This window comes from Orcinus orca, chromosome 12 (genome assembly GCF_937001465.1).
Source record: "Orcinus orca chromosome 12, mOrcOrc1.1, whole genome shotgun sequence".
In the NCBI taxonomy this organism is placed as follows: domain Eukaryota; kingdom Metazoa; phylum Chordata; class Mammalia; order Artiodactyla; family Delphinidae; genus Orcinus; species Orcinus orca.
Genome location: NC_064570.1, coordinates 82,150,084 through 82,166,178, shown reverse-complemented (window position 1 = coordinate 82,166,178; position 16,095 = coordinate 82,150,084).

The window sequence follows — 16,095 nt, the reverse complement described above, 5'->3', positions numbered from 1 at the left end:
CTATTCCTTGCTTCTGGAGGTTTTATTTTTTTCCTCTTCTTTGGTATTGATACTTTTCTTAAACTTGTAAGGAAGTATCCAATATCTTCCCCACCAATCCATAACCCACCTGCCAATGAGAGTGTTTAAAAATTTTATACAGTTTGAGTTAGGGCTAGGTTCTTCATGTACTAGAAATAGATTTTTAAAAATACAAATATACATATTACATATACACAGCTACACATACAGAAGATGGGCCAGAAAATCTTTCATTTGTCTAGTAACTTAACAGACCATTGATTTCCAGAACTGGGAATAAATGTTCTTGCTTTATTTTTCATAAATTATTTTTTGAATGACACTTCAGTGAGTGGATGCTGTATTGTTTGCCAAAAAAATGCCCTCAGGAGAGCAAAGTTATTTCAGAAATCTCATTTTATGTCCGTAGCCCTGAAGCTGACTTTTTTTTTTTAGTTTATTTTTGGCTGTGTTGGGTCTTCGTTTCTGTGCGAGGGTTTTCTCTGGTTACGGCGAGCGGGGGCCACTCTTCATCGCGGTGCGCGGGCCTCTCACTGTCGTGGCCTCTCACTGTTGTGGCTTCTCACTGTCGTGGTCTCTCACTGTCGTGGCCTCTCTTGTTGCAGAGCACAGGCTCCAGACGCACAGGCTTAGTAGTTGTGGCTCACGGGCCTAGTTGCTCTGCGGCATGTGGGATTTTCCCAGACCAGGGCTCGAACACGTGTCCCCTGTATTAGCAGGCAGACTCTCAACCACTGCGCCACCAGGGAAGCCCAAGCTGACATATTTTTATCACAAGGATTAGAAAGGAAAAGCCTAGAAAGAATTTAATAGGATAAACAGACTAAAAGAGAGTCGAGCAGTTGCTTCTAACGTGTCCACTGTTCTTCAAATGAGCACCTTTCTATTGCCAGCGTCTCCTGTCTAGGTTGGCTACACGCAGCAATTAGAGGCAGCCCAGCTCTCAGACTCCATCCCCCACCTCCCTCCTCGACCCTCGCATCTCTGGCAGTTGTGGTTTTCTTGGATATATTAAGCACATTCCTAACTCAGCACTCTTCCCCCGCCCCGCCCCGCCCCGCCCCGCCCCGCCCCGCCCCGCTGCGGAGCAACAGGCTCCGGACGCGCAGGCTCAGCGGCCATGGCTCACGGGCCCAGCCGCTCCGTGGCACGTGGGATCCTCCCAGACCCGGGCACGAACCCGTGTCCCCCGCATCGGCAGGCGGATGCCCAACCACTGCGCCACCAGGGAAGCCCCTAACTCAGCACTCTTGCACAAACTTTTCCTTCTGCCTGAATGTCTCCAGTCTACCTGCTGTGTCTCCATAATTCACTCCCTTCCTTCTTTCAGGTTTCTGTTCAAATGTTACCGTTCCATTGAGGCCTCTGACCTCTCTTTATAAAAGAGTAACACACGCTCTGCCTTACCCTCAGCACCCACCCTGGCAATATCTCCTTCCTAGCTTTATTTTTGTCCATCCCATGTGTCACCATCTGACGTATATTAGTCACTAATTTCTGAAGTAACTATCCATCACTTCCCTTGGGATATAAATCCTATGAGAGAAGAGAATTCATTTTGTTCATTTGTATCTCGACAGTGCCTCAGACGTGGTAGCACTCTATAAGTATTTGTTGAATCAATGAATATTGAATACACAATATTTTGTGAAGAATTTTCAGAAGGTTTTCAATCCAGCTAAGCCATTAGGAGACAATTATTCACAGAAATTAAATCTAATCTTCCAGTTAGAACATAGCATTGGCATATTAAAAATTGCTATGAATTCATCTCATCTCATCTAGAAGAATCCTTAAACATATCTGCAACTGGTTAAACCAGAAGTATTGATGGAAATATTTGGAGCTATCCCCATCTCAATTAACTTTTCCACCACAATTCATGTAAGGAATCTTATCTGTCTTGTTAATGGTTGTTTCCCAAGAAGTAAAAACAGTCTGAGGGGCTCAATAAATATTTTTTGTATTAAAAATATATTTATTAGAATATATATATGTGTGTGTTTTTTTATATATATATTATGTATTATCCTACAGTGTATAAAGCTCTAGGTCTTCAGAATCTCTTGATTATTTGATGAAGAAAGATTCTATTTTCTCTTGCATCTTCAAATAAAACACAAAGTCAAATGCTCCAACCTTGTAAATTACCAAGGTATTAACGGGAAGCCAGCTGCAACTTACAAATGTCCCTTTTTATAAGAAGTCAATTTGGGCATGTGTTCTCCTTAGTGTTATATAGCATTTGATCTCTCTAGGTCATACATCCATTTTTTAATCTATCTTTACGAGGACTCCTAAGGCCCAACAATGCTTTCAACATTCTCTGAAGCTCACACACGCGCACACACACACACACACACACACACACACACGTATTCATTTTAAAATTCCATTATGTTTACACAGCATGAGGCTACATATTATATGATTGAAGTTTTCTATTTTATTTATGAAAAGATACCTGTGATATTAATTAATTCATTTATATGGGGACCAATATAAAACCATGAAGAAATTGGACAACAGTACTAGGAACTATAACCTTACCTTAAATATGTAACAAACATATGTTGAAACAGGAGACTCAGTTTTGCCTAGAACACAGCACAAGTCACGCTCTGGTTAAAGGCGCTTAGAGAAGCACATTAACTCCTACAAGCATTAGGAGAGTTATTTTAGAAGAGAAGATACACAGCTCAGGCACTGAGGGAGCCTCAGGCCCTGAAGATAAGGTGGCCAATTAACACTGCTCTTAGGAAAGCTTACAGTGTTGCAGCAGTGATCTGGGGCTTTCACTGGGCCATAGTTACATCGGTCCCAGTCTGATCCCTAGAAATCAATCCTAAATATAATGGATCTATATGTAAAGTCCTGTCCTTCTATCGACACTTTGTTTGTTTACTGTATGTGCTAAATATGGGGCTGTCTCACAGGCATTTATACCCATTGTCCTGTTATAATAGTCACAGAGCCTCCTTTCACTCTTGAAAATGTGCCTGCTTGGAGAGAAATGATCTGGTCATCCTATTCAAACCCATCTGTGTAAAGTGAAAAGATTCCTTGTCATAGGCAGTATCTATCCAGAGTCTTCCTTGCAGACCATACTCTTGAAGAGATTCATTAAGACGAAAGGAACAGAAAAGCCTAAGAATTGACTTACTTTTGATCATTTAAAGAATACATCTTGCTGTTTGTCAATAATTTCAAAATTATGTTTTCATGTGCATATATAAATTATTTAAAATATGAATAATTTTTACTTTAAATTCGACCTTGCTCATATGAACCTAATGGGACACCAATATTTAAAAAAATTACATGAATACCAGTTTTTCATAACAGGGTTATTGTTTCCTTCTTTTTTCCAAAAATAAATCCTCCAAAATATTGAAGGATTATTAAATAAAGGAGGAAATGTTAGGAAATCGCGTCCTACTATTTTTTCCCACTGACCACAACATGACATGGTAGGGGTTCCTGTCCTTCTAAGATGACCAAGGGTGCTGTGTTGAGCAGTAGCCTGCCCTCAGCCACTCACATACTTAACTTCCCCGCTTTATTAGGGAATTATGTGAGTGCACGCGGTCATTTACATAGCTAAGAAAACAGATTCAAGATTTAAATCACTGGATTATTAAAATAGTGTTTTGCCAAGTCTTATGCCAGGAAACCTAAACACTAGCTCAACACAGAATTTTTAAGTTTGATTTATTTCACCAAGTCCATAAAATACAGTGTTTAATTTTCCCTTTCACTTCTGCATATCTGCAAGTGTCTCTGCTGCACAATGATAATTAGGGTTCATGAGAAGAAAGCAGTCTGTTTCTGGGCTCTCTCTCTCTCCGGCACCCCCTCCTCTTCCCCACTGCCTCTTTCTCTCCTTTTTCCCTCAATTTCTCCAAGGTGGTTGCACAGGAGTCATCCAGGTCTATAGCAACTCCCGTCCAGGTTCAAGGACCAAAACAAATACTAATGTACTACCTTCTGTGAGGAAAATCTGGCTTCATGTGCAGAACTTGCTGCTTCAATCTGTTGAATCTTGGAGAAGCTCACGTGATTCTAGGTCACCTCCTCCCACCCCTGGCCCCCGGCAATGTGACAGGGGATCGCTTAGGAGGGCTTATGCCCCTCCTCCACACTCAAACACAAACTGCAACACACAGGGCTTGTCTGTCATTTATTACGTAGTTCTCCCTTTCCCCCTTTTGCCTAAAGGATGAGCTTGTGAAAACAAAGCAACTTTGCATTTAATTGAATTGATTAAAATGAATATAGAAACATGATTGGTCCAAGCGATGTTTAAGGTCTCTTGTGTTCCTGAAATACAGGCTTGTTCTCTGTTTCTCTGTTTACCTCAGCCCTTACATCCAAGCCTTCAGCAAGTCTTGTCAAGTTCACCTCTAAAACGTGCCTAGAATTTGTTTACTTCTTTCCTTTTACAACCACCATCCTCATCATAGCCACTGTCATCCTTTGCCTGGATATCACAGCCTCAGAACTGGTGTCTTCATTTCTACTCTCCCATTCTCCACGGGGAAGCCAGAGTGATCTTTGCAAAACGAAAATCAGTTCGTGTCATTCCCATGCTCAAACCCTTTTTACTGGGGCCTCAGAGGTCCTGCAGGACTTGGCCCTGGACCCCAGCATCTCTGACCACACCCTCTTTTGCCACCCGTTCCAGGCAAGAAGGCCTTTTTAAGTTCATGAACAGGCCCAGCTCTGCCCGCCCAGAACCTCTGCACTGGCTGCTCCTGTCTCTGATCTTTGTGGAGCTGGCATTCACGTCTCAGCTCTAATATCACCCCTTAGAGATGCTTTCTAGGGCTATCCCACCTATATTTGTCTTTTGCTCTCTCGCCTAGTAATTTTTTTTATCACATCACCTCCACATTATTATAGAGAGAGCAAACGGTTAAAAAAAAAAAAAAAAGATGCCAAACTCCCAAGGCCAGGTGCAAAAGGAGAAAGGCCCTGGTCCCTTAGTTTCCCAGGTCCTTCTCAGTTTGAAGAAGGCTCACCTGGCTTGACAGCGTGTCACCAGCAAAGCCATGGGAGCTACAGAAGAAAGAGGGCTTCCTCTGCAAGAAAGAGAACAAAGAGCTACCAAATTGTTCCCCCTCACCTTATTGGGGTGCTGGGTCGATCCCCCTGGAGGTGTGGTGAGACTTTCTGAAGAAGATCCCCAATGAGAGGGGCTGGGTTGGCTGAGTGAGGGACAGGGCCTGCAGAGCTGCACACATAGCTGGTTAGTGGCAGTTCTAGAGGCAACAAAGATCCAGGGGGGGATGTGGGATATTGCCCTGGTGGGGCTGAGTGAGTGAAGATGCCCTTTGTGCATCCTCCTAACCATGGAAAATTACCGGTGACTCACATGCTTCACCCTCTTATGATGAAATGTGACTTGGAAGCTTCTCCCATCAAGGGATGGAACCTTGACTCTTAACTGGCTTTGTGACTTGATTTGGCCAATAGAATATGGTAGAAGTGATGGAGGCCAGTTCTGGGTTTAAGCTCAAGAGGGCTTGCAGCTTCCACTTGGTCCCGAACCCCTGTGACCTCCTGGATCAGGCCAGCCTGTTGGAGGGTGCACATAGAGGAGAGATGACCTGTCCCAGCTGAAACACCTACCACCAGCCAATCTTCCTCCGACCTGCCGGCTGACGACAGACACAGGGGAGAGCCCAGCTGAGAGCAGTCACACTGAGCCCAGACAAATGAACTTCACTCAGCAGACCCGTGAGCAATGACAATTGCTTATGCTTCCAGCTACTGAGTTTTGGGATCCATTATTATTGCTAAAGGTACGTGGAGTAAAGAAGCTGAATGCTGCCCGTGACCATTTGTGTCACCTGCCGTGAGATTGTCATTCTGACACAGACCACTGACATGAGACTGACCTTGATGGAGAAAACAGACCCTTCCTTGGCCTCAGATAGTCCCTGTCTCCTGACGGAACGAGCATCCCCAGGCTGGGGCCCAAACTGGGTGGTAGCACCACAACAGAACCAGCTGAGCACTGACCTCAGTTAGGGAGAGGCTCAGCGCAAAGCATCTGTCTGGAAGCCCATGCAAGCAAGTCTTTAGATACAAGATAGTGGGTTATTTTTTTTTTTTTTTTTTTTTTTTTTTGCGGTACGCGGGCCTCTCACTGTTGTGGCCTCTCCCGTTGCGGAGCACAGGCTCCGGACGCGCAGGCTCAGTGGCCATGGCTCACAGGCCCAGCCGCTCCGCGACATGTGGGATCTTCCCAGACCGGGGCACGAACCCATGTCCTCTGCATCGGCAGGCGGACTCTCAACCACTGCGCCACCAGGGAAGCCCAATAGTGGGTTTTAATATGACTATCAAAACATTAAAAGTTATTGTGAGGTTTTTATAAAAATAAAGAACTGTTCTGTATAGGAAAAGAAAAAAAATATTCTGTAGAGTTTGGTTAACACCTGACATGCTTAAAAATAAGTGTAGATTTATGAAGTATCATTATTTCCTTCACTAGCTATGTTTTATGACTTCTCATAATTACTTGAAAGGGGCTTTATAAACATAAGAGCTTACATTTAAGATGGATAAAAATTATACTCCAATAAAGATGTTTAAAAAAAAGATGGATAAAAATGGGTTTATGGTAAAATAATTTGACAGCAAGAATGTCCTTGAGTATCAGAAAAGCAGATAAATCTGTCACCTTTGATAGAAAACAGAAACTAGTCAAATTCATCTTACCTTGTCTTAGTTGACTATTACTTTGTCTAGTTCACTATCTTGGAATTTCTTTTTAAGTCAGCATAGACTAAAGCGTGTTGCAACACAGCATCTGAATAAATAAAGTAGTTTTAAGACCAAACAATTTAGTTCATGGCTTTCTCTTAATTAAAATTGATTCCGGTCTTACAACAGAGACTTGTAGGTTTATTTCACATTGTCTTGTAAGGGGATTATGTTGTCACTATGTACCTTTGAGGACCCTGCTTTGTCTTGAGTTCCCCTTTAGCCTGTCTATTGGGTGATGTAGGGCTGCAAACGGGTGTTTGCAGAAGAAAAGTTGCCAGAGCAGAGTGGCTGAGAGCCTGGGCTGTGGAATGAGACAGTATCTGGGTGCAAATACTGGCTCTGTCAGGGATGGGTTCAGAGCCTTAGCCCTAAGCTGTAAAAATAGGGCAATAGGGTTGTTGAATGATTTAAAAAAGATAAAACATGTAAAGCACTTAGTACCCTTCCTAGCACATGATGATTTTTAAAATTAATTAATTAATTAATTTTCTCTGTGCTGGGTTTTAATTGTGGCTCATAGGATCGTCACTGAGGCATGCGGGCTTCTTAGTTGTAGCATGTGGACTTCTTATTTGCGGCATGCAAACTCTTAGTTGTGTCACGCATGCAGGACCTAGTTCCCTGATCAGGGATTGAACCCGGGCCCCCTGCATTGGGAGCGTGGAGTCTTACCCACTAGACCACCAGGGAAGTCCCACACATGGTGATTCTTTTTTTTTAATTTATTTTGTTTTTGGCTGCGTTGGGTCTTTGTTGCTGTGCGCGGGCTTTCTTTTTTTTTTTTTTTGCGGTACGCGGGCCTCTCACCGTTGTGGCGTCTCCCATTGCGGAGCACAGGCTCCGGACGCGCAGGCTCAGCGGCCATGGCTTACGGGCCCAGCCGCTCCGCGGCATGTGGGATCCTCCCGGACCGGAGCACAAACCCATGTCCCCTGCATCGGCAGGCAGACTCTCAACCACTGCGCCGCCAGGGAAGCACTGTGCGCGGGCTTTCTCTAGTTGCGGCGAGCGGGGGCTACTCTTCATTGCGCTGCGCAGGCTTCTCATTCTGGTGGCTTCTCTTGTTGTGGAGCACGGGGTCTAGGCACACGGGCTTCAGTAGTTGTGGCTCGCGGGCTCTAGAGCACAGGCTCAGTAGTTGTGGCGCACGGGCTTAGTTGCTCCGTGGCATGTGGGATCTTCCCGGACCAGGGATCGAACCCGTGTTCCCTGCATTGGCGGGCAGATTCTTAAACACTGCGCCACCAGGGAAGCCCACATGGTGATTTTTTAAAGTGATTCCATGAGAATCATAAGCTACATATATTCTAAATTGAAAATAAATATTCTAGAAGGAGGTTACAATGAAAAGAATCAATTTTATAGACATAAATCTGACATAATGTTCTAGGCAACCTATCATTTATGATGTGTCAGCACTGAATATTTTTTTTAGATGCATATAAGATTGGTTCTTTAAAAACATTCAGGAGTTAGTGCAAAGTTTAATTAGAGAATAATTAGAGATTCTTGTTCTAAGAATAGTAAGAGATTAAACAAAGTTGTGTTCTCATTTTCAATAATGAAAATTTCCCTTAGGTTTGGAAAAGGAGTGAAGAGGACATAGGATGAGGACATTTTCGACTAATAAGAATCTGTTGTCTTGATGTGTTGCTGTCCTCAGAGCCTCTGCGCTGGGGTCTTTTACAGATGAGATTATTTTGGCAATATGGTAATTTAATTCCCTTAGATGTAAATACCAAACGAACGTACCGCTTTTCCGTACCAACTCTGAGATTCAGTCTATACGATGTCATTAGAAAATTGTATGTCCTTAGTTACTTAACCCCCCAAGGCCTCATTTCAAAAAATACTTGAAGATTATACTAAGGAAAAATAATTTATTGTCTTAGATGCTCTGGGTATCCTTAAAAAAGGAAAAGACACAATTCCAGCCCTCAAGGAGTTTACAGTCATGTCAGGGCCAAATACAGAAATGTGTGTGAAACAAGGTGTCAAGTAGGCTGTCATTAACAAGTGCAAATTGCGCTCCACCATACAGAGGCAGGGAGGGTCTGTTAGGTGGGAAGAGGCCAGGGAAGGAACTGTGTGATAGAAAACACCTCAAATAAGCAGGATTTCAAGAGCCACCTGGCATTTCAGTTGGCGGCTACAAGAGAGTGTGAGAAAGCACTGGCTGTTCAGTCTGTGGTCACAGGTCATTAACCTGGTTATGGCGTCATGCGCATTTAAGGGAACTGAGGTGAGGGGGTGGAGGTTACTCGGTTTAGGGCCTCGAATTCCAGGTAAAGGATTTAGTTCAGTAGGAAACAAGACAATTCACTTTCCTCTTCTGAATGAGGGGAGACGTGAGCTTGTTCCCTGTTGATTCTTTCAACAAATCTTTATTACAGAAATAGTAAACTCATCATTTCACATGTAATTATTTAGTGAAAGTGCCCACTAGGATGCTCTGATGATTTGTAAATATATTTACTGAGACGACAAAAAATGGACCCTTGAACCATGTGTGTGTTGGTATGTGAGGGACTTAGGGGCGCTGAACCTCTATGCTGTGGAAAATCGGAGTATAACTTTACAGTCAGCTGTCTGTGGTTCTGCAACCACGGATTCACCAACTATGGGATTTTGTAGTACTGTAGTACGTATTTAGTGGAAAAAAATCCACGTATAATTGGACCTACACAGTTCAAAGCCGTGCTGTTCAAGGGTCAGCTGAAGTTTGTTCACTGAAATCTTTTGATCCTGACGCTTTCACGTATGAATACAGTTTCCCCCTCTTTTGAACTCTCCCAGCATTTTATACCTACTTTGCTTATTACATTCCGTATTTTTATTTCAGATCGTAATTATACACATATACATCTCTTTCTTACCAAATGTTAAACCCCAGGAGGTGGGGCCCATGTCTAACCTATCTGTGTATACCCTACAGTGCTTAGTTTAAGAAGCGTTCAAAAATACATATCAAATGAATAAACGGTTTAAATAGTATTAGCTTCCTAGTGAAACCACTAGGCTAAGTTCAAATGTTTTAAGTTGCATCCTAATTTTTATCTGGAAGATTCCTCCTGGCAATCATTGAAAGGGGTACCTGAAAGGCCAATTTCTCAGTTCTCTTAAACCCACTGCTTTGTTAATTTGTTGGCAATATATAAAACACCACACTTGTTCATGTTTGTTGTACTTTTAATACAACAGCAATACATGTTCACTGTAGAAAATTTATATATTACAGACAAGCAAAAGGAAGAAATCAGAATCTCCCATATCCTAACTCAGAAGTAACCACAGCTACTGTTTCAGAGGAGTTTATGAAGCAGACTCAACATGCATTTTTTTGTTTTGTTTTGTTTTTTAACATCTTTATTGGAGTATAATTGCTTTACAATGGTTACTTTCTGCTTTATAACAAAGTGAATCAGTTTACATATACATATGTTCCCATATCTTTTCCCTTTTGCATCTCCGTCCCTCCCACCCTCCCTATCCCACCCCTCTAGGTGGTCACAAACCACCTAGCTGATTTCCCTGTGCTATGTGGCTGCTTCCCACTAGCTATCTATTTTACGTTTGGTAGTGTATATATGTCCATGCCACTCTCTCACTTTGTCACAGCTTACCCTTCTCCTCCCCATATCCTCAAGTCCATTCTCTAGTAGGTCTGTGTCTTTATTCCCGTCTTGCCCCTAGGTTCTTCTGACCATTTTCTTTTTTTTTTTGAATTCCATATATCTATGTGTTAGCATACGGTATTTGTTTTTCTCTTTTTGACTTACTTCACTCTGTATGACAGTCTCTAGGTCCATCCACCTCACTACAAATAGCTCAATTTCGTTTCTTTTTATGGCTGAGTAATATTCCATTGTATATATGTGCCACATCTTCTTTATCCATTCATCTGTCGATGGACATTTAGGTTGCCTCCATGTCCTGGCTATTGTAAATAGAGCTGCAATGAACATTGTAGTACATGACTCTTTTTGAATTACGGTTTTCTCAGGGTATATGCCCAGTATTGGGATTGCTGGGTCGTATGGTAGTTCTATCTTTTGTTTTTCAAGGAATCTCCATACTGTTCTCCACAGTGGCTGTATCAATTTACATTCCCACCAACAGGGCAAGAGTCTTCCCTTTTCTCTACACCCTCTCTAGCATTTATTGTTTGTAGATTTTTTTAATGATGGCCATTCTGACTGGTGTGAGGTGATACCTTATTGTGATTTTGATTTGCATTTCTCTAATGATTAGTGATTCAACATGCATTTTTTAAACTGTTTAATACACTTGGCTAAGTTGCCCTTTACAAAGGGCAACTATTTGGTGCCCCTTCTTTTGATGTCAAGAATATTAATCCTGTCAAAATGGGTGGAGGAAAAATCACCCCTTTATCAAGCTGCATTTCTTTGCATAGTAATTTAGTTGAACATTTTTTCATGTGTTCACTGACCATTTGTATTTCCTTTGTGAATTGCCTCTTTACATTTTTGCCTATTTTTTTTTAATTGGTATACGTATCTCTCTCCTTTTTTAAAAAATGATTTTTGAGAGTTGGGTGTGTAGTAATAAACATTTTCTCCAGTCAGGCGTTTGTCTTTTAACATATTTCCTTTCAGCGTCACCGATCCCTAGGAAAAGGGTCTAACAAGCTAAGTGAGAGTCAGATCCATGATCACCTCTTCCTCTCATTCCTAAGCTGAGTCAATGTCAGGGGCTCAATGTCTTCCAGGAACAGAAGCAAACATAGTAAACACCAGCGGAATATTATTTTCTCTATGAGGACAATTATTTTTTGAAACAAGGGTAAAAATAGCATTTAAAAATTTTAAATGCCCTAACTTACTTTTGCCAAACATTTTGAACTAACAGGACTACTTTCTTTGTACCCTTACTTGTATGATACGAATACGAGACACAGTACCGGCCTAAAAAGGAATAGAAAGGGAAGTACGTGCTCTCGATGACAAGTCAGAGTTGGTAATTACAGCTGACGGTGACGTCTGTTCCTCCTCTATGGATGCATTGAAGAATTTCCATGGGGTCTGTATGGGAGTCATGTATGCCTGTGCCCCTCCATTCAATAGAGAATGAGCGCTCTTATGGCTTGTTAACCAAGAAGTTAGCTGGGGGCAATGCTGAAATTCTTTCTTCTTGGAAAATGGAAACTATGAAGGGGGGAAAAAGTGAAAGAAATTACAAAAGGGAAAAAGTAAAGCAACATGGCTGGGAGTACAGAAGTGCACAAAAACGAAGGAAAGGAAGAAGAAATTGCCACGTTAAAACAGAAGCGATTGAGAAGTGAGGTTTAGAACACACGCGTTCTTTCAATTTATTATGGGGCAATTAGCAAAATATGGTTCAGTGTTAATTTAAATGTTTAAATTATGTAGGTGGGGCATTAAAAATATGGAACAGTTTTTTAAAATGCATCTCAAATGGAATTTAGCCCACTTAAGGCATAAAAAATACTAGTTGAACATGTCTCCCATGGGAGAAAAGTAGAAAACTGTTTGTTTTTGAAATCTTAAAAATTTTTTTTTGTCACACATGGATACAGCTAAACTGGGTGTTAGAAGCCCTCCAAGCTGTTTGCCAGAATTCAAAGTCCTTTCACATTCCCCTGTAATCTTCAGATGTTCCTTCACCAGTGGTAGCTTCAGAAGCAAGTGGGAAATGCATAGTTTATAACAGTATTGGGGTTAGATAAATAAAATGGGCTTGGTTAGGAGATCTCTCTACCTGAAGTCACTTTGAAATTCAGTGAAAGGAACTGGATAAAGGACCAAATCCCAGGGATCTGATAGTTCGTGATCATGAAGCCAGCCCACATTTGAACACTGTCCTGAAAGCAAAACACAGGAGGATTTACTGATCTGGAGATGCTGGCGTATCTAGGGACAAAGGAAGCAGTAGATAATAATTTTTAATTGTATTTCTTTATTTTTCACTTTGTTCCAAACTCTTATCTAGTTCAATACTTTGAGCAGGAAAATGAGCAATTCAAGAGAAACAAAAATATTACAGTGTTTGGCTAGTTCCAAAACCTCTTAAGGACTATGAAATTATTAAAATATTTATGAAAATAACGCTAACATGAAGATGATTTACTTGTATTAAAGCACAAATTAGAAGCAAAATTTCAGGCTTCCTGTTAGGTAGTTTTAAAGGCTTATTTTAAATAGTACTAATTAAATGTCAATGTAAAGTTAATTGTCTATGGGAGAAATAAAACCTGGATGCTTTCATTTCAATTAAAAGGTAAAGTACAATTGCTTTGAGAGGAAAAAATATTCAAAGAGGGGTAATACTATTTAGAAAATTAGAGAAAGGTCACCACAGTCTGATGCAGGTATGGGAACCCTGTTTTTCGGATGGCCATCTGGGCAGCGTGACTCATGTAACATCCTCCCTCCTTGGCCTCTTTCCACAGTCAACCAAAAACCAGTGATGAAAATCACAGGAGAAGAAAACACATCAGGAGGTTTTAAGTCCTGACATGTAAACACGGTTTGCATCACTATGGATGCAAGACTCGAAAACTACAGGGATTTTGATCAGGATGAAAGACAGGTTTAAAAACCATCAGTTGACTCTTTCACAGTTTCACTTCAGTGAGGTGGAAATGAGCTGTCTGCTAACAATTTTTTTTAACACTTAAAGTTTTTTGCCAGCCTGATTTTATTTCCTGATCTGTGAGCGCAGACATTTGTGAAGCCTATTGCTATGGTTTAAGATAACTTTTAAGCTTAATGATTTTCACCAGTATGGATCAATAGTATAATTTATCCTATTTCGCCAATTGTGGCAATACTGAACATTAAACCAAGTTATCTGTTTTCTAATGCCTGACTTACTTTTCCGAATTCTATAATGGTTCTACTTTTCTTTCAAACATATATATATATATATATATGTATATATGTCTATACAATATGTATATATACCTACAAGTATACATACATACCGTCTATATATACTGTCTCTACACACACGTCCCCACACACTTATCTGCAGAAAAATGTCACCTTCACAGGTTCGAAGGGATCCCAAAGCGTTCAAAACCCAGGATCTGCAGTACCAATCCATAGAAAGATATAATATTTAAAATCACAAAATAGTTTTGTGGACTCTGAGACAAAACCGTGTCACGCAAGCCTGTACACAGGAGCCTGATTAGAAGGCTGGCGGGCTCTGCTGACCAAATTCATCTAAACTGACGGAAAAGCACAAACTGAAACGTAAACGATGTCCTTCTTTAGCTCAACTGTTAAAAAGCCAATTATCTACCTGTGCGTGCTCGCCGCATGCAATACTTTGATGACACTTCGCAATCAGGAGTGAGAAACTCTGAAGCCTTTGCATCCACCCGTCCTTCTATCCGGGAACCAGCGAATAAAACAGAAACCCGAAAGGCATAACTCCCGGCTGTAGGGCGACGTGGCTGTAATGCAGGAAAACCTGGGCCTGAGTTGGCGGAGTCCTCGGTCCTCGCCGAGTGGGAGGGTCACACGGGGAGAGACTAATAAGGGCAGCGAGGCGTCCCCCGTCCCCACTCGCAGGGCGCTCAGTGCTCGCGGTGCTGCAGCCGCGCGCGGTCTCCGCTGCGCCTCCGAGGGCCCCGCGCGCGGTCAAGGTAAGTGCGCGGCGCCGCGACCCTGCCCGTCGCCCGCTCCCTCGCACGCACGCGGCTCCGGGTCGCCGCTCGCGTTCGGGCTCCTTCGCGTGCATCCGCTTTTCCAGAAAATCTGAAAACGGCGCTACCCTCGTAGGTGGGTTTGGGTGGATAAATAACGTACACCTGCAATTGCGCATTCCCATAGGTAGCTTAACCCTGGGACCCGCAACGTTTGGCACGATCTGGCCACTGGAGCACGCTGCGTAGACCGTAGGTCGTGTTCCTGTGTTCCCATAATGCAGGCTGCGGGCTGTATACTTTAGTTCTAGGTGGTTCTGCCGGCTCTGTGTGTTTGTAGAGCGGAACCAGGACCCCTGCTGATGCGGTGAGAACAGGCACCGAACACAGAGGAAACAAGGATCCCTGGGGTGGAATGCGCAAAACAAACCCACTCAATAGGAATTCAAGCCGTTAGAGCTTATTTTTTGGTTTCTGTCTAGAAGCGAGGAGACAGTTACGGGACATAAATTGGGAGACGCGGGTTTGCGGCGCCTCCTCCCCTACCGTTCTGACCCGAGGCTGCTTCTCTGAGCGCGGCTCCCGGGGTGCGGCGCGGGCGGGGATCCCGGGACTCGGCCTCCCCGGCCCGGCTCATCCCGGCGCGCCCGGCCCTGCGCCCTGATTGCCCCGCAGCCGGCGCCGCGAGGCCGGGCCGAGCGCCGGGGTCCCCGCCGTCCCCTGCCGCCGCCAGATCCGCCGCGGCCGCGGGGAGGAGGCGGGCACTGCAGGGTCCCGGAGAAGTTTGTTGGCCCGGAATCAAGCTTGCCGCGGCCGCGGGCTCTCCAGCTCCTCCGGGGCGCGCGGCGTGGCCGCGAAAGCTGCCTCAAGTCGGTTACGGAGGGTGGGGGAGAAAAGCGAGGCGAGTCGGTGGGCAGACGAGCCGGTGGACCGGCAGGGCTGCAGCAGCCTCAGAGGCGCAGAGACGCGGATTGGCAGAGGGTGGGGAGAAGCAGAGTTCCAGATCGCAGGGTCAGCCAGCCTCAGGGGACAGCAGGCTGGGGGTAAAAAGAGGAGGACCCAGATTCCCGCAAATGCATCGTTTTAATCGAACCATCCAGGAACTGGTGACCGGAGCCACTGCTGGAGGCTGGGAAATGGGAGCTTAAAGGAAACCACTGAGCTGCCTCCCCCTACCCCCCCGTTCCAAGACTACTTGGTTCCATCTTCTGCCTGGAGGAGGGGGCCGGGGAGAAACCAGATGGGAGGATGGTCCGGACGCGCAAAAGGGTTTTGTATCTGCCTGATAATGGAGCGGAGGAGATAAAACCTCTCCAACAGCCCCCTTCCCACCCATCCCGACAAAAAAAAAAGAGAGGGAGAGAGCAATGGTGCTTCTTCTGCCCCAAAACAAGTGCCACTGTCATTCTTTAAGGGATTTAATAAACCGCTTCAACTGAGTGACAGTCTTTCAGCATCTCCTTCTGGTCCATGGGGAAAAAACGGTGGGACCCTAAGTAGAGATCTTTGACGTGTGCCTGCAGAAGAGAAGAGATGTTTAGGTCTTCAGATGGTGCAACACGTCCCTAAAACCCCTTCCTGAGGAATAGCTCTTCAGGATGGAAAAGAGGATGGTGATGCCCAGGGTGGAAAGTTCATTCTCTCCCCGGGTGTTAGAAAATGGAGAA